Below are 26,094 nucleotides of genomic sequence, written 5' to 3'. Positions count from 1 at the left end.
CCTTGCTGAAAGGCATCCATTTCCTCATGGGTCCTCATTAGCTCTTGGGGATCCTAAGGAACAAAAGAGACAGAATTTACTTTAGACCGTAATTCATTTTTATGGTACAGTCATAATACATTCACAAATATACCAAAAGGCTGTAAAAATATTTACTCGAATAATTAATAGATGAACCGATACCCCCAGGCTTTGTACTGTAATCTTTAGAAAATAGCAGGGTACATGTACTTTCAGAGGTACATGCTAAGACAAGTGTCAAATTTCACCTTGAATTTTTACATACACAATTAAACAATATCACTCAAAATGTTAGCTACTAAGTACACTATCAGCCCCTACAGTGTTCTGAAGATACAATACACAAAGCCTCTTGTTCACATTTCTCAAAAACCATAAACTGTTCATTTAAAAGTCCACAGGGTGGCTGTGCTGCACAACATAAGATCTAGGAAACTCTCAATACTACATTATTTAAATGGGTACAGGGCCTTCGCAGCCTTATTTTACTCATATTACATTGTTTCTTATAGTCCTTATAATGTCAGATAATTACAGTAATTATTAAAAACATAAAACACAAAACAATTTGAAGCATTACAGGCAATTGTATATATACATGTACAATAGAATGGACCCGGATCCTAGGATCCATTCCAGGTTTTACCCTGACTCCCCGGCCTCTGAACCATGTGTGTGGGTGGAGCTCACTCTAAGCCCTGGCCTAGAGGGTGGAGCAGACAGGCAGGGCCAGCTCTATCACCACAGACCCAGTCTTTGGAGAATTGAAGGCTGTGGAGGGAGTATGGGGGTCCCAAGCGTCTGTCTCACCACCTTCACACGACAGCAGGACCTTAATCTAAGGTGAGTGGATAGGGGTTTGTGGGGCTTGAGCCTGTTGCTCAGAACCCCCCACTGTTGAGAAGGTATGTGGCTGGGCTGAGGACTATAGGACAGAGGGCCCAAGCCTCGCGTTCTGTGCCCTCTGTACCCACTAACGAAGTGCTTTTAAAAAAAATGTATTGATTTTAATGTAATTTATTTTATTTGTATTTAGGCATTTAAAAAAAACGCAGCTAGGCGGGCCAAGGGGTACCTGAGCCTCGTGCTCGGGGCCCAAGGGCCCCAGCTGTTTGTGACCAATTGGTATATTGTAGGGCTTGAGGGCCCAAGCATGAGAGGCCCCTGTCTCGCGCATAGGATGTTCTGGAGTAGGGATTGGCAGGGGTCACTGACCTCTTGCTCAACGACCCTTGCTTCATGGATAGACATCTTCAGTGCGGGAGACGCACAACCCCAGCCAGGAGGTGCTTTGAAGCAAGAGTGCCTTGATCCACGCGCTCACCTGGCCCGATAGTGAAAGGTTAGCCCTTCATTGTCGGGACTGGTAAGGGTGAGGGTCGAGGTCCTGTGAGACCCAGAGGGTGCTGAAGGCAGCGAGTCAAACGCTTACAGCCTTCAGATCCCCTGAAGCTCCTTCGACCATGTGTGTGTTGAGGTGTTTGGGTCACGGGCCTCGTGCCCGGCAACACCGAACCCTGAGGCTCTCCAGCTCTGAATGCAGAGACCCTTGGGATTCAGGGTTGCCTGACACAAGGCCCACAACCCACAATCCCGAAAGGCCACATGCCCTGCAGTCCCTGAGAGCCTGCCTGCTAACTTAAAGGTGCAGGTCGCAGGCCACATGCGCTCGACGACCCCCACCCTTAACTTAGCAGGCTTGCTCTCAGAGGCCGCAGGCTCACACCATGCGGTCCCCTGAGAGTCGGATTTGTTAGGCTAATGATGGAGGTCAGGAGCCACACGTGCTCGGCAACCCCCAGCATTAACTGACCAGACCTACTCTTAGGGGGCACAGGCTGTGACCCTGTGACCCTGTGTGACAATCTTTTTTGGTATCCCCCACCCTACCCAAAAGACAAAATGTGCCCCTCATCTCTCCATAGCCCCCCTGGCACATATCCATACGATTTAAAGTGCTGGTAAACGCTGGGTTTACCTATCTTGACAGCTATCCACATATTTGTCTGTTCTTTGCAGGAGGTGTATTAACCATCTGCGCTACTTTATTGAGAGTCAAAACTACAGCTCTCTAGTAGGAACATTAATTATAAGAGGTATCTTGACAATTTAACTGTTTCCTTAAGGCTTTATGCATAAGGGACTTTTCAGCATGTGCTTTTAAAGTGCAAGCTTCACCAGTTAGCACCCCTATCCCGGGTTGTTAGTGGTGTGGCCGCACCGCTAGCACCTACCTAAATCAGTCTCTGGTCCTTGGGGTGCTAGGGCTTTGGGGTGATCCAAAGAACTCAAAACGCCGGACACCCCTATGCCATACCTGTAAGGTAGTGGTCATTTGGGGTGGAAGCACATAGTTCTGTGTTCCCACCCTCCGTGAGCATAGCCCCTTGAGGTAGTGGGGTGCAAGGGTTCATGATAGGCACCCCTAGCCCATTTTATCATAATTAAAACACATTATGCATACTACATAAATAGAATATAATAATAATGAATACATTAAAAAAGAAAACAAGGCCTTAGATAATAGTATTCAAAGTACATTGCACATATTGTGCTCTGTGTGTCCTAGCGAAAGGGGCTAGCGAAAACGGCAGGTTGAAATTAAATTACAAAAATATACAAACAGGCCATAGTTATTTACCATAAGTAGAAGCTGGTCTGCATTACTAGTTTGTGCTCTGCCCTTCATATTTTCTCCTTGATGGTTAGGGGTAGCCTAGCACTCCGCCAAACTTCAGTACGCCATTCACAAGAACAGTCTTGTGATGTGGCTGTGTGTATAATACCTTTGGGGGGTTTTATACTTGTTTCGACAGGCTAATTATGCATAGGCATTGTGGAGGGGTGGGCTCAGAAATATATTATGTTTTATGGTTACAATTTCATAACATGTCACCTGGTGGCTACTACTTTCTACGTTGACATTTGCTAAGCATGTATGGGTCACTCTGACTTGCAAAAACATAGGTTGAAAATTAATTGCTTGACGTAAGCAGTAACAAGCAGCCCAGATAAGATACTAAGGGCTGTGGGCAGCAGCTCCTCTAGAAACTACATATTGGTCCAAAGACCCCCAGGTGGCCTGTCAGGCCTCACTTAGCTTCCCTTACACACAGCTACCCTCCTTAGGTAACTATGACTTGAGTTTTTAAAGGTCATGCTCTATGTTTGTATACACCCTGCTTAACCCTTTCTGTGCCTGTAGGCTTGAAGATTTTTTTTTTTTTTAAAGTCACCAGCGTACATTCCCTCTAGGTTATGCAACTCACCGGGAGGGTGGGGGATCTGTAGTGCCACCGCACCTCCCTCTGGGGAGGCACACTGCAGCCCAACCACTGTTACGGCATGAACATGCCCAGACTTGTCCCCTTAGGTGCAGAAACACAGCGCACACATGGACGGCTGCCATTTTACACAACACATAGACCTAGACAATAGGGACAGCATCCAGGCACGTGACTAATAAGTCATCACACCATGTCACAACACACGTGTCTCACCTACACCTACGTCAGTTCCAGGACTGGCTCCCAGGGGTCACCGGAAGTCCCAACTGTCACTCTTTGAATGATGAGTAAAGGTATCCCCATATTCTACTATCACCAATTAATCCTAGGAGCCATGTTTGATAACCTCCACCTGGGGGTGAACACTGTGCTCTGTCACGATGACTCAGCACAAAGTGCCAAGGACCAGACCAGTTACCTTTCTATGTGACATTGGTTGCAGTATAGAATTCATTTCTTGTGGGTGGAAAGTCAGTCAGTCATTCAAAATAGTTTATTGTAGCTGAAAGCTTTAAAAACACTAACTTTTAAACCATAAAATAACAGCGGTACAACACAGAAGGAAACCATTACAAATTACATGAAAAGTGAATCATGAGGTGATGTAAATAGTTGCAATGTATATGTTAAGGAAATGTGCATCATGGAAAAAATCAAAATAAGGGCAAGATGTGTCAGCCCATAAACACCAATTAATTTTAGGTAACACTGTGTAAAACTCTATCATATATTTCCCAACCCTCATAGCAACTGATAAAAAATAGGTTACTACTAGACAAATCAGGGGATTATTTACCTTCAATAAAAACACTAGTGCCGGTTTACATTAACACATGCTTACTTTCACTAGCACCTGTTTTAGAAATTGTTTCTAAAGGTTTTATAATACATACAAACACACAAAGGGCCTGATTACAACTTTGGAGGAGGTGTTAATCCGTCCCAAAAGTGGTGGTAAAGTGACGGATATACCACCAGCCGTATTACGAGTCCATTATATCCTATGGAACTTGTAATACGGCTGGTGGTATATCCGTCACATTTGGGACGGATTAACACCTCCTCCAAAGTTGTAATCAGGCCCAAAGTTCTGAAAAGAAGTTCCGTTGTAGAGGTAAACAGCTATCCTTCCCTTTCACGTGTTTCAGTAGCTTTTCCAAACTTGCAATGTGCTAACAGGTTCCATTCTCGGGAATTAAGCACTCAACCTATTTATTGCTCCATAACTAGACATGTTTTGATTAAGATGAGCCCTCACAGAAGGGTTTACCATTCCCATCGCTTCTTGCTCGAAAGTGGGTACATGGATGAAGAGAATGGCAAATTTCCTCTAGTGAGAGAGAATAACTTTATGCAGGTGCATCAACATTTCATCACAGTTATTATTACCCAGAAAACCCCAAATGTAAAGTAACCATGGGATTTCAGTGTGGGATTACATGTGGCGGAGCCATTTTTAATATAATCCTCAAGATAATGCATCGCTAATTTCTGTTGAACAGAGTGGCTAGGTACAAAGTGAGGAAAACAATATTTGACTGCAAAACGTTTGCTCTTCGATTTTTGTCTGCAACTTCATTTTTGCTGAATTTGTTTTTGTTGGCATTAGGACTCTGTGCACTTTATCCCTGTTAACCAGTAGCAACGTTCTTGTGCTTTCTCCCTTAAACATGGTACAATTGGAACCCCTAACGTAGGCCCTAAAGGCTCATGGTGCTGGGTGCATGGTACTTAAATCATAGGACGTGTCTGCTTACATTTACATGTCCTGGCTGTGAAAAGCCCTTAACCTCTTAGGTGCTGGGCCTCCCCCCCCCCCAGTGCTGAGCCGTTTTTTGGCTATTTGGGGTAGTTCGCGCTTACGCCTTCATAACTGTTTGTCCACATGAGCTATCCACGCCAAATTTGCGTCCTTTTTTTCCAACATCCTAGGGATTCTAAAAGTACCCAGAGTTTCTGGGTTCCCCTGGAGGAGACCAAGAAATTAGCCAAAACACACCTAAAATTTCGTTTTTTTTTCAAAAAAATGGGGAAAAAGGGCTGCCGAAGAAGGCTTGTGTTTTTTTTCCCTAAAAATGGCACCAACAAAGGATTTGCGGTGCTAAAATCACCATCTTTTCAGCTTTCAGGAACAGGCAGAGTTGAATCAGAAAACCACATTTTTCAACACAATTTTGGCATTTTACTGGGACATACTTCATTTTTACTATTTTTGGTGCTTTCATCCTCCTTCCAGTTAGTGACATGAATGGGTCCCAGAAAGCTAAGTATTTCTGAAAAGTAGGCAAAAGTCTGAATTCAGCAGGGGGTCATTCATGTAGATCCTACAAGGTTTTCCTACAGAAAATGACAGCTGAAATAAACAAATATTGAAATTGAGCTGAAAAAAACAGCCATTTTTCTCTACGTTTTACTCTGTAACTTTTTCCTGCAATGTCCGATTTTTTAAAGCAATATATCGTTACGTGTGCTGAACTCTTCTGGTTGCAGGGATATATAGGGCTTGTAGGTTCATCAAGATCCCTAGGTACTCAGAGCCAATAAATGAGCTGCACCTTGCAAAGGGTTTTCATTCTATATCGGGTATACAGCACTTCATTTGCTGAAATATAAAGAGTGAAAAATAGATGATCAAGAAAACCTTTGTATTTCCAAAATGGGCATAAGATAAGGTATTGAGAAGCAGTGGTTATTTGCACATCTCTGAATTCCGGGGTGCCCATACTAGCATGTGAATTACAGGCCATTTCTCAAATAGATGTCTTTTTTACACCCTGTCTCACATTTGGAAGGAATAAATGTAGAGAAAGACAAGGGGCAGTAACACTTATTGTGCTATTCTGTGTTCCCCCAAGTCTCCCGATAAAAACGGTACCTCACTTGCGTGGGTAGGCCTAATGCTCGTGACAGGAAAGGCTACATGGACACCTCACATTTTTACATTGAAATCTGATGTGTTTTTGGCAAAGCGCCTAGCTGTAGATTTTGACCTCTAGCTCAGCCGGCACATAGGGAAACCTAGCAAACCTGCACAGTTTTGAAAACTAGACTCCTAAGGGGAATCCAAGATGGGGTGACTTGTGGGGTTCTGATCAGGTTCTGTTACCCAGAATCCTTAGCAAACCTCAAAATGTGGCCAAAAAAACACTTTTTCCTCACATTTCGGTGACAGAAAATTCTGGAATCTGAGAGGATCCACACATTTCCTTCCACCCAGCGTTCCCCCAAGTCTCCTGATAAAAATTATGCCTCACTTGTGGGGGTAGGCCTAGTGCCCGCAACAGGAAATGCCCCAAAACACAACGTGGACACATCACATTTTCACAAAGAAAACAGAGCTGTTTTTTGCAAAGTGCCTAGCTGTGTATTTTGGTCTCTAGCTCAGCTGGCACCTAGGGAAACCTGGAAAACCTGCACAGTTCTAAAAACTAGACACCTAGGGGAATCCAAGATGGGGTGACTTGTGGGGCTCTGATCAGGTTGTGTTACCCAGAATCCTTTGCAAACCTCAAAATGTGGCCCAAAAAAAAAGATTTTCCTCACATTTCGGTGACAGAAAGTTCTGGAATCTGAGAGGAGCCAAAAATTTCCTTCCACCCAGCGTTCCTCCAAGTCTCCCGATAAAAATGATACCTCACTTGTGGGGGTAGGCCTAGTGCCCGCAATTAGAAATGCCCCAAAACACAACGTGGACACATCACATTTTCACAAAGAAAACAGAGCTGTTTTTTGTAAAGTGCCTAGCTGTGGATTTTGGCCTCTAGCTCAGCCGGCACCTAGGAAACCTAGCAAACCTGCACAGTTTTGAAAACTAGACACCTAGGGGAATCCAAGATGGGTGACTTGCGGGGCTCTGATCAGGTTCTGTTACCCAGAATCCTTTGATAACCCCAATATTTGGGAAAAAAAACACTTTTTCCTCACATTTCGGTGATAGAAAGTTCTGGAATCTGAGCCACAAATTTCCTTCCACCCAGCATTCCCCCAAGTCTCCTGATAAAAATGGTACCTCCCTTGTGTGGGTAGGCCTAGTGCCCGCGACAGGAATAGATCACACAACGGTCAATGTTGGTACTTATATGAGGCAACTGTTGACCCTGGGGTGATCCATTCCTTACGCGGGCACTAGGTATAGGTACTCAAGTGGGGTAGTGTTTTTATCAGGACAAGTGAGGAATCACTGGGTGGTAGGAATTTTGTGGATTGCAGCATATTCCTGTAGTTTGTGTGACAGAAATGCAAGAAAAATAGAGTTTTTATTCAACATTTCAGCCTTGCAGGGTATTCTGGGTAAGAAAACTTTGGGGAATCCACATGTCACACCTCTGTGGACTCCCCCGGATGTCTAGTTTCCAGAAATGTTTGGGTTTAGTATGTTTCCCTATATGGCCATCGAACCCATGACCAAAAACACAGGTTCCTGCCTTATAAAACCAGTTTGTTTTGTGATAGATCATTTTGATGTCTCCACAATACAATTTGGGCAGTGGAATTTGGGGCTGAACTAAATTAGGGAGCTCCCAAGAGAGCACCCTCTCTGTCCTTGCCTCTGCATTCACCTGCTCTCTGAGTTGGGCTAACCCACTATTGCCCCGTTGCACAGACTGTGCTTGGGAAGGGACAACAGGACTGCCCTCATCACCTCCCTCATAATTTACTGGAAGGAGTTCTCCAATGGGACACCTCCAACTGAAAAATCACTCCGAGAGTCTGCGCCATTGTCCTATCCCTCAGATGCTGTCTCAGTATCTTCTGTCTCAGTCTCTGATCCTATGTCAGAGCTGTCCTCTATAACCCGAGTGACGGCGTCAGCAGCAGTCATCCATCAAGATGCCATCTCTGCTATTGGCTAAACTGTTGCTCTAGAACACTAGCCTACATAGCCAGTCACAAAATTGCTGGTGTGTGTGTGTGTGATACGTGCAACAGTAGAGGCCACCTTACCTGCGCTTCTTCCCTCAATCAGCACGTTCTTTCAAGACACTCAAACACCTTGTCACATACCCTTCGTCACAGTCTTTAGCACCTCATGTGCCCAGTCCAACAATCATTATTGGTGCTCCCACTCCCTTGTCCTCCTCCTCGGATTCCCTCATTACCCCCCTGCAAAAGTGCCCTTCATCTCTCCATAGCCACCCCCCACCCCGCACATACATTTCATTTGTATTATAGCGCAGGTAGTGGCTGACTTTACTAATGTACTCAGCTATTTACATAAAATACAGATTTGCTCTTTGCGGTAGGCATATAAACCTTCTGCGCTTCTTTATGGCACTGAAACTGACACTAGACAAAAGTCTGATCCTTTTGTAGCAGAAACATGATCACAAGACTTACTTGACTTTTTTATAGCTGCCTAAAAGCTACAGTTGAAATGCGTCAGTTGAAGTATGCTAATTGCTTTGAAGACGCAAGCTGCAGCTGCAAGACAACTGGTGGCAAATATATATATATATATATATATATATATATATATATATATATATATATAAAGATCACTTTTATATGTGGGTCTGGTTTTCCTCGGGGTTGATCGCAGCCCCCAGGGAAACTACACATGCATTGACAAAAGTGATCTATATATATATATCTCTACATGGATATATCTATAGATAGATCTATATAGATATAGATCTTTCTATGGATATATCCATGTAGATGCAACCTCTGACCCTGGTTCTCAGGCAGGTCACTCCCCTCACCTCCTCACTGCCTCCAGTGTGACCGCTCTCGCTCCTGTGCCCTGTGCTCCTGTGCCCTGACTGCCTTTTCCCGCCTCCAGTGACCTAGCGCCAGCGTCCTCTTCGTTGTGCCCGAGTGCCTCGGTCCGCTCTTTCTTCTGTACCCCGAGTGCCTGTGCCCCTGGTATTGTTCCACTGTATTGAATTGTTTTTACCTTTTTGCCCTTACTGTGTTCTCTCTCTTCCAGCCTCGTCGCGTCACCCCATCGCCGCCCGTTTGTTTCCCGCCGCTACACTCCGGTAGCTCCGCCCCATCGCTCCCCATTGCCCACCCCGCTCCCACCTCCCAGCTGCTCCTCCCTCCCTTTTCCCCTCATATGGAGGCCGCGCAGCGATAGAGAGAGCGACCTCTGACCCTGGTTCTCAGGCAGGTCGCTCCCCTCACCGCCTCACTGCCTCCAGTGTGACCGCTCTCGCTCCTGTGCCCTGTGCTCCTGTGCCCTGACTGCCTTTTCCCGCCTCCAGTGACCTAGCGCCAGCGTCCTCTTCGTTGTGCCCGAGTGCCTGGGTCCGCTCTTTCTTCTGTACCCCGAGTGCCTGTGCCCCTGGTATTGTTCCACTGTATTGTATTGTTTTTACCTTTTTGCCCTTACTGTGTTCTCTCTCTTCCAGCCTCGTCGCGTCACCCCATCGCCGCCCGTTTGTTTCCTGCCGCTACACTCCGGTAGCTCCGCCCCCTCCCTCCCCATTGGCCGTCCCGCTCCCACCTCCCAGCTGCTCCTCCCTCCCTCTTCCCCTCATTTGGAGGCCGCGCAGCGATAGAGAGAGCGACCTCTGACCCTGGTTCTCAGGCAGGTCGCTCCCCTCACCGCCTCACTGCCTCCAGTGTGACCGCTCTCGCTCCTGTGCCCTGTGCTCCTGTGCCCTGACTGCCTTTTCCCGCCTCCAGTGACCTAGCGCCAGCGTCCTCTTCGTTGTGCCCGAGTGCCTGGGTCCGCTCTTTCTTCTGTACCCCGAGTGCCTGTGCCCCTGGTATTGTTCCACTGTATTGTATTGTTTTTACCTTTTTGCCCTTACTGTGTTCTCTCTCTTCCAGCCTCGTCGCGTCACCCCATCGCCGCCCGTTTGTTTCCCGCCGCTACACTCCGGTAGCTCCGCCCCCTCGCTCCCCATTGGCCGCCCCGCTCCCACCTCCCAGCTGCTCCTCCCTCCCTCTTCCCCTCATATGGAGGCCGCGCAGCGTCCGCGCCGCTGGCGTGCCAAAGGCAAGCCCGTCTGCGCCCGTCCGCGCCTGGACCGCGCCCAGCGCCAGACCCCCTGGCCCCCGCCGCTGCGAGCCTACCCGCCGGACCTACGAAGCCGCCACCCTCATCGCACTCAACACCGGCCGGATCCCCGGGTGCTGCCGTGCCGCCCCAAGACGCACCCACGGACCCTTCACCTGCCAATCCTGCAAGTTCTCCTGCATCCAGACCCGCACCGCGCCCGCCAAACCAATCACCAACAGCAACCACCTGAAGTGCATCCTGCTTAACACCCGCTCCATCCACAGACACGCCGTGGAACTCTGGAACCTGCTCGACACCACATCTCCAGACGTCGCCTTCCTCACAGAAACCTGGATGAACGCCTCCTCAGCGCCCGACATCGCCATCGCCATCCCGGACGGATACAAGATCACCCGGAGGGACCGCATCAACCAGACAGGAGGAGGCATCGCCATTGTCCACAAGAACACCATCCGCATCACGACCAACTCCGACGACTCCCTCACAGCTGCCGAACATCTCCACTTCCAGATTCACACCGACCCCAAGACCACACTCAGAGGCACCCTCATCTATAGACCCCCAGGACCCCGCACACAATTCAGCGAAGACAACGCAGACTTCATCAGCCCTCACGCCCTCTCCTCCGCCGACTACATCCTCCTAGGGGACCTCAACTTCCACCTGGAGAACAACAATGACAACAACACCACCACCCTGCTGGACAACCTCGCCAACCTCGGACTCAAGCAACTGGTGAACACCCCCACCCACTACGCCGGACACACGCTTGACCCAGTCTTCTCCTCCAGCAAGTACATCTCCTTCAGCCACTCCACCGGACTCCACTGGACAGACCACAGCTGCGTCCACTTCAGCTTCAGAAAAACCACGACCCACCACCACCCACAACAGGCTCCCCGCAGGAGCTGGAACAAGATCACCACCGACCAGCTCTCCACATCACTGAGCCAGAACCCTCCCGCCAGCTTAGCGGACCCCAACCAAGCAGCCAACAACCTTACACAGTGGATCACCAACTGCGCTGACAACCTCGCACCTCTGAAAACCCATCCCATCAGGCCCAACAGCAAGAAAGCCTCCTGGTTCAACAACGACCTCAAGAACTCCAAGAAGAACTGCCGCACCCTCGAGAAAGCCTGGCGAAAAAACCCGACTACAGACAACATGACCGCCCTCAAGTATGCGTCCCGTAAACACCACCAGCTGATCCACACCACCAAGAAGACAGCATTCAAAGACCGACTGGACAACAACGCACACAACAGCAAGGAACTCTTCAGCATCGTCAAAGAGCTCTCCAACCCCAGCGCCGGAAACAACAACATCACCCCCTCACAAGACCTCTGCGACTCACTCTCCTCGTTCTTTCACCGCAAGATCGCCGACATACACAACAGCTTCGGCGCACAGACCACGCACCCAACCACCAACCCGACGCCCCCCAACACCACCCTCCGCGCCTGGACCCCGGTCAGCACCGAAGACACCATCCATACGATGAACACTATCTTTTCCGGATCACCAACTGACCCATGCCCCCACCACGTCTTCAACAAGGCCGACTCCGTCATCGCACCCCATCTCCGGGACATCATCAATTGCTCCTTCAACACCGCCACCTACCCGGAGAGCTGGAAGCATGCCGAACTCAGCGCCCTCCTGATGAAACCGTCAGCAGACCCCACCGACCTCAAGAACTACCGCCCCATCTCGCTCCTCCCGTTTCCTGCCAAAGTCATCGAGAAGACCGTCAACAGACAGCTGGCCGCCTTCCTCGAGACTAATGGATCCCTCGACCACTCACAGTCCGGCTTCCGAGCCAACCACAGCACCGAGACCGCCCTCATCGCAGCCACTGACGACATCCGAGCCCTGCTCGACAACGGGGAAACAGTGGCCCTCATGCTCCTGGACCTCTCCGCAGCGTTCGACACGGTCTGCCACCGCACCCTAGTGCAGCGCCTCAGCAACATCGGTATTCAAGAGAAGGCTCTAGAGTGGATCATCTCGTTCCTCACCGGAAGAACCCAGAGAGTCCGCCTCCCACCGTTCAGATCCGAGGCCACCGAAGTCATCTGCGGCGTACCACAAGGATCATCACTCAGCCCCACCCTCTTCAACGTCTACATGAGCCCCCTCGCAGCCATCGCACGCCATCACAACCTCAACATCATCTCCTACGCCGACGACACCCAGCTGATCCTCTCCCTCACCAACGACCCAGCCACCGCCAGAACCAACCTGCACGAAGGGATGAAAGACGTAGCCGAGTGGATGATGAACAGCCGCCTGAAACTGAACTCAGACAAGACGGAAGTCCTCATCCTTGGATCATCACCCTCTGCCTGGGACGACTCCTGGTGGCCCCCTGCCCTGGGCAGCGCACCCAAACCTACGGACCACGCACGCAACCTGGGCTTCATCCTGGACTCCTCCCTCTCGATGACCAGACAAGTCAACGGCGTCTCTTCATCATGCTTCAACATCCTACGCATGCTCCGAAAGATCTTCCGATGGATCCCCACCGAAACCAGGAAGACGGTCACCCAGGCACTCGTCACCAGCCGACTGGACTACGGTAACACCCTCTACACAGGAACCACGGTCAAACTACAGAAAAGACTCCAGCGCATCCAGAACGCCTCCGCACGCCTCATCCTTGACATCCCCCGACACAGCCACATCTCCGGACACCTGAGAGACTTGCACTGGCTCCCCGTCAGCAAGAGAATCACGTTCCGCCTCCTCACCCACGCACACAAGGCCCTCCACGACCTGGGCCCCAGGTACCTCAACAACCGCCTGACCTTCTACACTCCCACCCGCCAGCTACGATCGACCAGCCACGCCCTCGCCGCCGTGCCACGCATTAGAAAAGCCACCATGGGAGGAAGATCCTTCTCCTACCTGGCAGCCAAGACTTGGAACTCCCTCCCCATCCACCTCCGTCTGACCCACGACCACCTCTCCTTCAGGAAGCAACTCAAGACCTGGCTGTTTGAGCAGTAGCGGTCCCCCCTCCCCCCAGCGCCTTGAGACCCTCCGGGTGAGTAGCGCGCTATACAAATTTTTTGATTGATTGATTGATTGATTGATTGATAGATAGATATATATATCTACATGGACTGATATATCTATATATATAGATCTACATGTATATATATACAGTAGATCTATATTTTTTTGGTAGTTGTAGGGTTTCCTTGGGGGCCACAATGGACCCAAGGGAAACCCTACAACTACTAAAAAAAGTATTGCCCCCAAAGGTGGTCGCCCTGCCCACGGGTGACCCCCTGTCAATGTTTTTAAAAAATTAGCCCCTGGGGGTGGTGCGATCCCACGCGATCGCGCCCCCCCACCCCCCAGGGGGCACCAACCTTCAAATAAAAAAATATGGCCGGGGGGGCGGCCCGTATTCCGAGGGGGGCCGACCCCCCCAAGTGAAATCCCTGGTGTCTAGTAGCATTTCCTGGCCCTCAATTGCAGCTGTGCTGCGATCGAGGGCCAGGAAACGCATTTAGGAAGGCCTCGTATGAAAGGGGAAAGTCTCCCCTTTCATACAAGGCCTTCCCGAACGTCAGGAAGGCCGTTTGGGTCAGTTTTCCCCATCGGAGCAAGAAGCGGCCGTACGGCTGCTTCCTGCTCCGATGGGGAAAACAACAATGTGACATCAGCGCACCTCGCGGCGCGCTGACATCACAAAGGGGCGGGTGGGGGCGGGGGAGACACGTGTCTCCCAGGGCTTTAAGAAAATAAAAATAAATCCTCGGGTGCCACGCACCCGAGAATTTTCTAACCCCCTCCCTGGTGTCGGCCACTGGTCGTGACCTGCACCAGGGAGGTAGTGTGGGCGCGCCGCCCGCACCAAAGCGGTTAAGGTTGTTTTTCTGTGTTGCAAGTCATTCTGCCCCACACCATAACACTGTGTTACCTTATTACACTCAGTAGGTGATAACTTCAGTTTGGGAACTGATAAAGAAATGCTTCTTCCACTCATTTGAATTGTAATTGGAAAACGTTGTCAATAATAAAGTCAGATTCTAAATTGCTTTTCTGCCAGTTTTAGAAAGTTGCCATTTGTCTACTTAAACCAAATGTGCCTTTCTTCCAGTGTCCAGGTCACATGACTGTGAATGGCTGTACGGTTGTGGGTTCCAAACATGGAGAGAAAAGGGGCCTAGGTGTGGAGGGAGTGGGTCTACCTGATAGAATGGCTGGGGGGAGCTGTACCCTTCCCTGATTACACATCAAAAGTCCATGCCTGCAGAACACATAAATGAACTTGACACCAGGCCTGCCCTTGGCTGTGTCACACTAGACAATTTGGAGCCAGTCCCAGGGGGAAGAACTGATCAGTTCCAGTTTTGGGGGTAGGACACACAAAGGCTGGCACCAAGTATAAATGCAGCACCTTTAGACCCTATCATCAGAACACTCCTAGAACTGTGGAAGGTTCAATAGAAGGACTTCCCTGCTATCTGACAAAGGAAGACTGGCCCTGTTTGCCTTGAACCAAGTTCCACAGAAGTGACACCAAGGGTCAGCTGGCAGACCTTTTATTTGAGCTACAGCGAAACAACAAGCTTCTAGAAGCCTCCCTGCAAGCACCCAGCTGACCAGCGGCAACTTAACATGCCTGGACTTACCTGAGCCCCGCTACTGGCCTCAGCTGGAGTGATCCCCTAGAGGTGCTCCCAAGGCCCTAGGCTGATATCAGAATATACTCCTTCTGAACTCCTGGTGAAAAACCTGAAGTTTTGGGCTGCTTGTGACTGTGAATTGGACGCATTATCCCAAACATATGACTGCCAGCTTTGCCCACGAACACCTCCAATACCTCCTCAAATCCAGGGCGCTCTGAAGGTCCTGTCCTTATCAGAGTGGGATGGATAAGCCTATGAAGAAGCACACTACAATAAAGTGAAATAGGCCTTTCTATCCAATAATAACACTATTGCTCTCATGATTACTGGGGTCCTCACAAAAGTGTGCATTACTGTTGTATCTTTTGTGTATGGTTTATATATAGTTGGAGGGCATACCGTAATGCAATACCACTTCATCTCTTGTTGTGGTACACAGGTATAGCCTGACCCCCTTTTTAAATATTGCAATAATTATGGAATACACTCTGTATCATGTAATTTGACTGAATTGCAGGCCAAATTAAGCCTCAATAGTGGAGCCCAAAAAGAGAGATTATGTTTATACAAATCAAATGATACTGCTTTTATTGTCTGGACTAGCTTCAATTGATTTCCACATCTTCCAAATGTAGCACTGTATATCTTTATTACCCTTGGACAAAAAAGATTTTGATCCCCCTTCCAGGTCATGAGTTTGGATTGCGTTCTGATAGAATTTTTTGCAGTACCTTCATCGATCTTTTGGAAATCACTGAGAACCATGGAGTCTAAATTGACATCATTCTGACAACTTGAAATTGACTGTTTGGGTCCAAAATGTCCCACTGCAACCTCCTCCTGCCACTGGTTATTGCTTCTTGTCCAGGTCGTATTGGCATAGCTGAAGCAGTCATTGTGCAATGAAGGCTATAGGATTATGGTCACTTCCATGACACTCAATCTCTTCCTAGGACTTGATAAAATCCATGAGATTGCCTAGACCAGCACATAGCCTCTAATCCTTGGGTGGCCTTCTGTTTGAAAGTAAATATTGTTACCTGCTGGGAACCAGTGATGGATGAAGTGCTACACAATACTTAAATATTAACTATGGGCCAGATGTGTGAAAGCATTTTGCATTTGCAAACGGTGCGAATGCCCGTTTGCGAATGCAAAATGCCAGTTCAGAATGTATGAAATACATTCTGAACGCAATTTTAAGGAATCGCTAAAATAGCGATTCCTTAAAACTGCGACCCTGTTTAGAGAGTGCGACTCTCTAAATTAGAAATCGCAAATAAGGATTCCTTATTTGTGATTTCTTAGCACATGTATGAAGCAATTCCTAAATGCGATTTTTACATTTAGGAATCGCTAATTACCACCAAGTTGAACTTGGTGGTAACCATGTGCAAAATTTAAAAATGCATTTAAAATGCATTTTTAAATTGTACATGTAAGGCACACATGCCCTTTTGGCATGCGTGCACCTTACATGTCCCCCCCAAAAAATTTGGGGTGCAGCAGAGGGGGCCTTAGCCCCCCCAGCACCCTGGGGTTTTGCATTTCCAAAATTGCGAGTTCTGGTTCAGAAATCGCAATTTTGGAAAGGCAAAAAATTTGCAGATATGGGCCAACAGGCCCATAGCTGCGAATGGGGCCGGTATCGCAATTTGCGATTCGGTAATAGCATTTGCGATTTTTAAGAAATCGCTATTACCGAATCGCAAATGTAATACATGGCACTTTGAGAGTCGGAAATAGCAATTTCTTAAAAATCGCTATTTCCGAATCGCAAAGGGCCGTGATGATACATCTGGCCCTATATCCTGTAAACAATTATCTTGTGAATCCTGTTGAGCTAAAGCCCTCCCATGCTCTATGCTGGTTTTCATTAGAAACATTATTTACTTCAATACCTGATTTATTTGGGCTATGCTTACCTAAATTCCCATTAAAGTGTCCTGCAACCAAAACTCCAAAATGGGAGATCTAGCCAACATACTTCAAAGCAAAGGTTTCATCAACAAACTCAGATAATGCAATAAGTGTAGGGAACTTGTGGTCCCAAAGTACTTAATATATCAGTAAACTAAAAGTTTAGTCAACCTGGGGTCAAATGGTCTCAGATCTATTGTCATGAAGTTAATTGAACTGGTTATTAAAGGAGTGGATGGGCAAGATAATCTATTAGAAATGGAAGTTACTAAACCTTCCGAAAGGCACACTTATTAGCAACAATGATGCAAGTAAAGCAGTGCTATATTCATTTAAATGACCTAGTGCAACTGCCAAACATTCCTACATAAACATTACACCATAATTTGCTACAGCAGATGTCCAATTGGCATTACTCAATGTGTCTTTTAGGCCAGCTAAGTTTCAAGTCAAAATATTCAGCTTTGTTTTAGGACTCCTGTTCCGTGCACTTAAAGGGGCTATGCCAATCAATCAGTGTCAGCAACATGTATCAAATGGAAACCAAGAACATCTTTATTAATTTCAGAATCTCAAAGACTGTGTGTAGGGATTTCCTGGTTGCTTACTTGAAGCCTTTTGTTGGCATCCATTGAAAGTGCATCACTTCTATAAAGACACCAAAACCCCCAGAATGTCATTCTTATTTACTCTCTCCCTCATTATACTCATGCTGATAAGGGAGGACTAGTTGGAATCTGAGACAAGTTAGCAGCTGCATCTCCATGCTCCTTTTATTAAAATCGTGTTCACTCTCCTGGACCTTGACCAAGCCTTACTTAAGGCAAAAGTAGCAGTCCTGATTGACAGTAAAGAGACTAGAAAGGGGAATATAAAAGACAAAAACCCTCACTGACTGGGTCCATCATCAATAATGAGTTGCTGAACACAGTTGGATGTTGCACGGGCGCACAATGTAATAACCGCACAGTCTTCAGCATGTGATTTGGTGAAGACCCTCCCCCTGTAATTTCATTTGCCATGGGAATATAATTTAGGTCTTGGCACAACTGTGGTACAAACAATACAGACACTGGCTCATTAAAGAAGTTGGGTAATCACTTTGGTTGTCTTCTAAACAAGGTATGTTGGTCAAAGTAACAACATAGCATACTGGTGGAACCAAAGGACATTGGCCTTGTGTCTCACGCTAATACTTTCTCCTCCCTAGCCCATCCTTGGATTCAGTTTGAAGCCTGCCTTTGAGAAATATGAGATCTTAACTCGGAAGTGTCACTGAGATTACACTGAGATTATTGACACTTATTAAATGCGCCCTCACAAGACCAGAGCTACTCCCTCTAGGGCTGTAGTTAGGGCCAGATGTAGCAAATATTTGCGAGTCGCAAATGGCCCGAATCGTAATTTGCGACCCCGCAAAATCGGAAATGGGATGCAAAAACCCCATTTCCGAATCGCAAACTGCGACGTGAGCCATTACCGACTCGCAAATTTTGCGAGCCCATTGTGCGACTCACACATAGGGAGACGCAATTTGCGAGTCGCAAACCATATGAAAAAGCCACTCGCAAATTGAGACTAGTCGTAAAAAGCCCATTTTGCACACCCAAATTACCACAAACTCAGAGCAGGTGGTAACCAGAACCAAAGTATAAAAGGAGACCCAGAAGGCATCTGGGTTACTCAAAATGGCTGAAATATATGTGATAACAAGGAGGAGGAGAGTCCACGCCGCACAGCAGAGGAGGAGGAGGAGCCAGAGACAGGAGAGGATATACAGAACCAGGCAGACACTATTCCAACAAACTGAAGAGGAGAATTATGATAAATACAGACTCAGCAGTGCAGCAATATTAGAATTAATAGATCTACTCAATCCGCAGCTTCAACGACAGACTGTGTGCGGCAGCGCCATCCTCACACATGTGCAAGTGCTATGCTCACTGCACCTCTTGGCCTCGGGTAGCTATCAGGGGGTCATTGCTGTGGCAGGGGGGTATCTCAAAGTGCACTCTCACGGTTCTTCAGATGTTTCTTAGATGCCATACTCACACACATGTCCAGATACATATACCTACCCAGGAATGAGGCAGAAATCAACAGTACCAAGTTGGAATTCTACAGAATTGCCAACTTCCCACATGTAATAGGGTGTGTGGACGGGACACATATACAAATATGCCCTCCTGCAAATCTGGAATATCTGTTCCGCAACCGGAAGTGTACCCACTCACTGAACATCCAGGTGGTATGTTATGCCCATTATGTCATCACTGACACGGTAGCCAAATTTCCAGGGAGTACACATGACTCTTACATTTTCAGGCACAGTGGGATACACCAACGCCTAGAACGTGGGGAGTTTGGAGACGGATATCTATTAGGTATTGCTGCAGACACCCTGAAGCCATACACACAGGTCACTATAGAAACCATCCATGCCCTGCTAACATTGTTCATTTTTACCAAACAGGTGACAGTGCATATGCGCTAAGACCATGGATACTTACCCCGTACCTAACACCCAGCAATGAAAATGAGAGGCGATATAACAGTGCACATAGGAGGGCCAGAAATGTCATAGAGAGGACCTTTGGCTGTTAAAGGCAAGATTCCGAAGCCTCCACAGAAGTGGAGGTGCGCTCCAGTATGCCCCAATAACAGCTTTCAAGATAGTTGGCGCATGCGCTATACTGCACAACATTGCCACCAGACGTGGGCTACATCTTACCCCTGAAGACCCAGATTCGGAGGATGACGAACAAGAGCTACCACATCGCCAGCCTGGGGATAGAATCATTGCAAATCAAGGCAGACAGAGACGTGACCACATTGCAAACCAATACTTTGGAAGGTACTTGGTAACTGTCACCACACACACTAATGTCACACACAAAGAGCCCAGTTGTGAAGTGGATCAAACAATACTTTTTAGTAAGTGAACCTAATAAGTAAAGAACTGAACTTTTGATAAGGGGCTGTAAATGTCCACCCTCAATGAGGACACATTCACTCCATGTGCCCCATGTGTCCTGCAGTGCTTGGGCCTAACACCTCTGCCTGGGATGCCCAGCATGGCTTGTGCTAGGTGTGTCAGCAGACCCCTGACGTGCACTGCCACTCCGCAAGACACGTGTGTCTGTGGCAGATGCGCTGCTGATGGTGGACCCCTCCTCACTGTCCTGAGGTGTCTCTGCCATGCCCCTAGCCACCTGTCTAGCCTCCAGCATGTCCACAGCGGGGCTAATGCGACCCAGTCCCCGAGCCACATCCCCTGCAAAGTGGCCCAAGCCACCTGCAAGCTCACAGTACGGTGTGACAGCCCTGTAGTGTTCACTGCAAGACGGACCATGGATGCAGCCATGCGGTCCAATCTGTGTACCAGTTGCCGCTCACGGCGCCTTGCACTCTGTCTCTCTGACACCAGTTCTCTCACCAGTTGCCGTATGGATAGAGCAAGGTCACCGACATTTTCGTTCAAACGTGTGAACTGTGTGTTCACTTGTGCCAGCCCATTTGTGAAATTATGCTCCATCCGTTGCATTGCCCCAGAAATGATTCTCATCTGCCTTGTTTGCAGGTGCTGACCAGATATTCGGGCTGCCTCAGCTGCAGATATGGATGAGTCACCTATATCCTCCTGGGACACTGCTTGGACATGGAGTCTGCGTCTGCGACGCGGTGGTGCTTTGGGGTCCTGCTGTCTGACACTGTGGCTGGGACCAGGTGCTGTGTCTATTTCCACCATCTCTATTTGTTCAGCTGGAGGGAACTGTGGTGTTGTGGTGCTGGGCCCTGTAGTGGCTTCTTCAGACTCCAACCCTGCCTGTTGGCTGCTTTCTTCACCCTGGACGGTGTGGCTGGTGGGGGTGTCTTGTGGGAGACCTGTGGGACATAGGGAACACACTGTCAGTATGTAACATCTGTTGTTTGCCTCCTATTAAACAGTTGCCTATAAGCTGACTACTGTACTACATTGCCCATAATGCACCATTCTGGTGGTTGCAAGTCTGGAATGGAGCTAGTTTGGTTGTGCATGCTGCTGTGTACTGGGTGGGTGGGAGTATAGCATTTATGGGTGGACATGCATGTTTCATGGTACTCACTTTTTGATGTCCATGGTGCTGACGTGTCCAATACTCCCATTCCTGACACTGCCTCAGGCTCAAGGGTCTGTTCTACCAGTTCCTCCATGGCTGTGGGTGGTGGGACGGTGGATGGGTCTCCCCCTGTGCCCCTCATCTCCCTGAGGCGCTCTGCCACCCTCTCCTTTGTCCTGGAGCGCAGGTCATACCACCGTTTTTTGATTTCCTCTATACTTCTGTGGCTCACCCCTATGGCGTTGACCCTCTCCTGGATGTCTTGCCAGATTCTCCTCTTTTCCATGTCTGGAACACTCAGGGCAGCCTTTCCAAACAGCTGGTCATGGTGCTGGCAGTATTCCTCTGTCAGCACCTATAGTTCCTTTTCAGAGAACTTCAATTTTCTCTTCCTGCCTGCACTGTCTGAGTCTTCCATTGTTGCTGCTGTTCCTCCAGGTGGTTGCTCAGCAGTTAGAAAAGGGTGTGGTCCTCCCTCCTCCCAGGTGTATTTGATGTCTTCCTGGCTCTGATGTCATCAGCAAGAGCCAGGAAGTGTTTTTCAAACTGTTTTGCTGCACCTGCATGCAATTTGCGGCACAGTCGCAATTTGCGATACCCACTCGCAATTTGCGAGTCCGTTTTTAGCGAGGTCGCAAAAACCGACCTCGCTAACAGTGGACTCGCAATCTGCCGTGCGACTTCATTTGCGAGTCGCAAAATGAAGTCGCTTTTTCTTGTTGGATACCATTTTGCGAATCGGAAATTGCGAGTCGCAATGACTTGCAATTTCCAACTTGCAATTTTTTGGCTTCCTACATCGGGCCCTTAGTTCCTTAATTATAGGTTTGTGTAACATGTTCACTCCTCTCTAATTGTAGATTAAATTGGGCCACAAATGAAGTCTCTAGATCATCTTGTCTGGTCAATATTTAAAATTTCTAGTACCTCATTCGAAGATGATAAGTAAGGCTAGGGCCCTAAGAGGCAAAACGCATTAACAGTATAAACTCCCATGTCACTACATCTTGTTGTGGGTCCACTGAGGTCTGCTACTGCGATACACTTAGATGGCCTTAGACATTCCCATGCCAAGGAAATGGTGAGATCTTATCATGGATTTCCAACTGTTGTTTTGGTAATGAAGCCTTTAGTGAAAGTCATGTGCTCTCATTTTTTCTCGTTTAATACTCTTACTACCTTGGTAAGCCAGTTTTCTTCCTTGGTACTCGCCTTTAGTTTTTTATTGGTTAAAAGCACATCGAACAAGAGGCTTACTTTCTTCATAGCTATGCTACTGGTACTAGATTCAGCTAGGAAAGTCCCAATACCAAAAAACATATTTATGCTGCTAGTATCTTGCTAATATATATATAAGTATGCCATTAAGGACTGCCCTAGGGAACATATGACAGCTTATGGGGCACACAGAGCCTGAGCATTCTGCCCCTACCAACCTCCCCAGTGCAGATCTGATCAGTTCTAATCATACTCAAGCCAAAACAAATTCACTGTTGAGTGTGACTGCAAAGCTTCTATAAAAATGAGAAACATTTGTCAAGAAACACTGTTCCCCAATTGCATCTAGAATGCATTCCATGACCTCAAGGAAACATGTGGAGACAAGAATCAGCTATCGCCTGCCTCTGCGTTCTCTCAAAAGAAAATGTGGCAACTTCCATCTTAAATCTTGGTGGAGATGTCATTGGTGGTGCTGTGGTCCCATTAGGGACTACATGCCTCAGAAGGCCTAATGCCTGATTTAGGCTTTACAAAGAAGAGTTAAATCCATCAGGATCACGAAGGACAATACCTCTTCTTTTCCAAGGAAACTCCAGTCACTCAATTTTGAAATGTCCAGCTGCCCTGTTGCTCGAATGTGAATTCACCTTAAAAAACAAAAGGCAAGAGGAGTCTGGCAAAACAGATTGGGCTCATTTAATTAAACATTATGGCTGGGAGAGCAGGTATAGACTGGGATCTGAGGACGGTCTCTCATTGTACATCAGACTGAAGCAGGTTTTTATACATTTCTCTGGGTGTCATAAAGCCATAAAAGACATTCTTTGCTTGGTAAAAAATAAGAAGAGTTGTCATGGAGTCATAAGTACAATCCCAGATAGTGAACACAGGTGGGGCACGACCTAGCATGGACAAAATGTGGGCAGCGAACATTTCTCCATATGTCTGGCTCTCTGAAGGGCGCATGGTCGCTGCATGTGATATGAGTGCTGTGTCCTGATTGGGAATGTGTTCCTAACTACCTTTATGGTGTGTTTGGGAATGCACACGTCCCTCTGGGCATGTGTGCTTACTGGGGCCAATCTTTGGGGACCATTGTGGTGTTGCTACCTATCTGTGGGATCTGATTCAAGTTTTCCTGTTTGTTTGCCTGCCAGCTAAGGGTTACCCCCACCTGTGACCTGTCAGTTAGTGACCTCTGGCTTAGGTCTCAGAGCCTGCCTGACCACGTACCTACGTGCCGGAGTTGACTGAGATTTCACAATGAGGGAATCCAGTAGTGATGATGCAATTTCATTTGTGTATAGAAATGTATCACTGTGTGCATCAATATCGATATCCAATATTAACATTACCCCCCTCTAGTTTAAAGTTCAACTACACCATCAAATCCACATATCATGACAGTCACATTGTGGTTAGTTTGTTGTTCCTCTTCCCTAACTACTTGTACTGTATCCAATTTGGGGGCTTTGTTGTTACAGCAGGAAACCCCCGCTTGCAGGAAATCACACAAAAACATTAACCCAATGAAAATGGGCAAAAATGACATGCACAGACCGGTCAGCCCCTGGGTGAGCCAGGAAAACGAGGCCATCCAGGGACAAGTTGGATGCAAGCAAACTTGCCATACTGCCAGTAGGTGACAATGAGCATGGAGGTGCCCCATTGCATGTCTGGAATGTGCAGTATTGTGCCTCAGTTTTTATTTGTGCCCAACCGAATGGTGCCTTTGAATCATAATCAATGCAGTGTGAGTTGATGTACAATTAGGGGTTGCCCTTTCCCTTCTATCCAAGTGTACCTATCTATCTCAGTGTCCCAGATCTCCTGACAAGGGGAATCTTCACTGTTATTCAACCCACCCCTACAAGACCCATTTCCCTTCATATCAGTGATGTGGATGTCGGGGGCATGGCCAAGATGGCCGACGGGATGGATGCTTGAGAACTAGCTCCGTTACGGGCCTCCGTTATAATCCTGTCGGACATCGCCATCGATCCAGCCACACAGAATTGTTGGTGGCAGAGGCAGCGCGGAGGTGATTGGACCCATCTGGGGCCGGCAATCGACATCTGGAACCGCTGGCTCAAGTGCAGGCACGACTGACGAGGCGGGAAGGGCCTCCCTGTGGCTCGGGCCCTGTGGAGGACAACTACGAGGGAGGCTTGCTGGAGCGGTGTGATGCCCCATGGTTTAGTGACGCCCCGTAATTGGTACGGGTGCATCGCGGCTTTGGGCGGGCCGCGGATGGGTACCACTGTGGTGATGCGTGACCTGGGGGCGCGCTCGCGGGTGCTTTCTTGCCTGACAGGCGCTACCCAGTGGACGCAGTGTGGGGACAGGGCTGCAGAGAGTGAGGAGTACAGTCTGTGGGCCTCGGAGCCGTTGTTCGCTCTCAAGGGGCCTCTTTCTTGTAAAGCCTATTCTCTTTTCCCATGCCATAATACATCATACCGGGGTGAATACGGATGGCAAGATCTACCGCTTGAAGCCCTGATTCCTAGAAATTGAAATGACTTAGCCCGTGACGGCGGGCACCACTGTCTAAAACTGTTGTTGAGTCCGGAGATTGTGAATTGAGAGACCTGTGCAGCAGTGACAGAGTGAACGTGTGGGAAGTACTGCACCTGGGGATTTGTGAGATATTGTTCCATGCGCCTGTACCATCCTGGGGCCGCGTACTGTGGGGTCCTGCTGCTTGCCCCCAACGGGAATCTTGGCCCCACTGTGGGGGGCTGCTGCGGATCACATGCGATCTGAGAAAGAGACGATGCATTGGACAGCTCGGTGTACGACTCGAAATTGATCAGAAGAGCTCCTCCCTCAGAGACCCATAGGTGGGCCTGCTCTCCTGGCACTTCTGCATGGGGATAGCACCAATAGCACTACTTAAACAAGAAATTTGACTGTGTAGTGGTTGTGGAGATTGTAGCTTTTGTGACATAGCGGCAAGTGGGGGTTCTCACTAGACCACGCTAGCCCATACTAACGTGGAAGTGTAGTGCGCAGTTAGAATGATGGGGAAAACTAAAACTTCCAAGTCCCAGGAGCGGTCTGAGCATGCGGTGCTTCCTGATGCACAACTGGGAACATTAAGTTTGCGCACTCTGGAGAGTGCCCTACAGGCGCATTCGGGACAGTTTGAGAAGATATTGCAGGCCATCATGGATACCAAACTGTCTCTTGAAAACAGAATAGACACAGGTGGTCATTCTGACCCTGGCGGTCTTTGACCGCCAGGGCGAAGGACCGCGGGAGCACCGCCGACAGGCCGGCGGTGCTCCAATGGGGATTCCGACCGCGGCGGTAAAGCCGCGGTCGGACCGGCACCACTGGCGGGGTCCCGCCAGTGTACCGCGGCCCCATTGAATCCTCCGCGGTGGCGCAGCTTGCTGCACCGCCGCGGGGATTCCGACCCCCCCTACCGCCATCCAGATCCCGGCGGTCGGACCGCCGAGATCCGGATGGCGGTAGGGGGGGTCGCGGGGCCCCTGGGGGCCCCTGCAGTGCCCATGCCACTGGCATGGGCATTGCAGGGGCCCCCGTAAGAGGGCCCCTACATGTATTTCACTGTCTGCTGCGCAGACAGTGAAATACGCGACGGGTGCAACTGCACCCGTCGCACAGCTTCCACTCCGCCGGCTCGATTCCGAGCCGGCTTCATCGTGGAAGCCTCTTTCCCGCTGGGCTGGCTGGCGGTCTGAAGGCGACCGCCCGCCAGCCCAGCGGGAAAGTCAGAATTACCGCCGCGGTCTTTCGACCGCGGAACGGTAACCTGACGGCGGGACTTTGGCGGGCAGCCTCCGCCGCCCGCCAAGGTCAGAATGAGGGCCACAGTCTCTTAGGACCTTAATCTATTCAGAGTAGATCACCATAACCTAGCGGAGATGGCGAAGGTGACGGAAACTAAGCTGCTTACCATGGAT

Source organism: Pleurodeles waltl, chromosome 5 (assembly GCF_031143425.1).
Source record: "Pleurodeles waltl isolate 20211129_DDA chromosome 5, aPleWal1.hap1.20221129, whole genome shotgun sequence".
NCBI lineage: Eukaryota > Metazoa > Chordata > Amphibia > Caudata > Salamandridae > Pleurodeles > Pleurodeles waltl.
The sequence above is the reverse complement of the archived record's forward strand: the minus strand, read 5'-3'. Positions refer to the sequence as shown.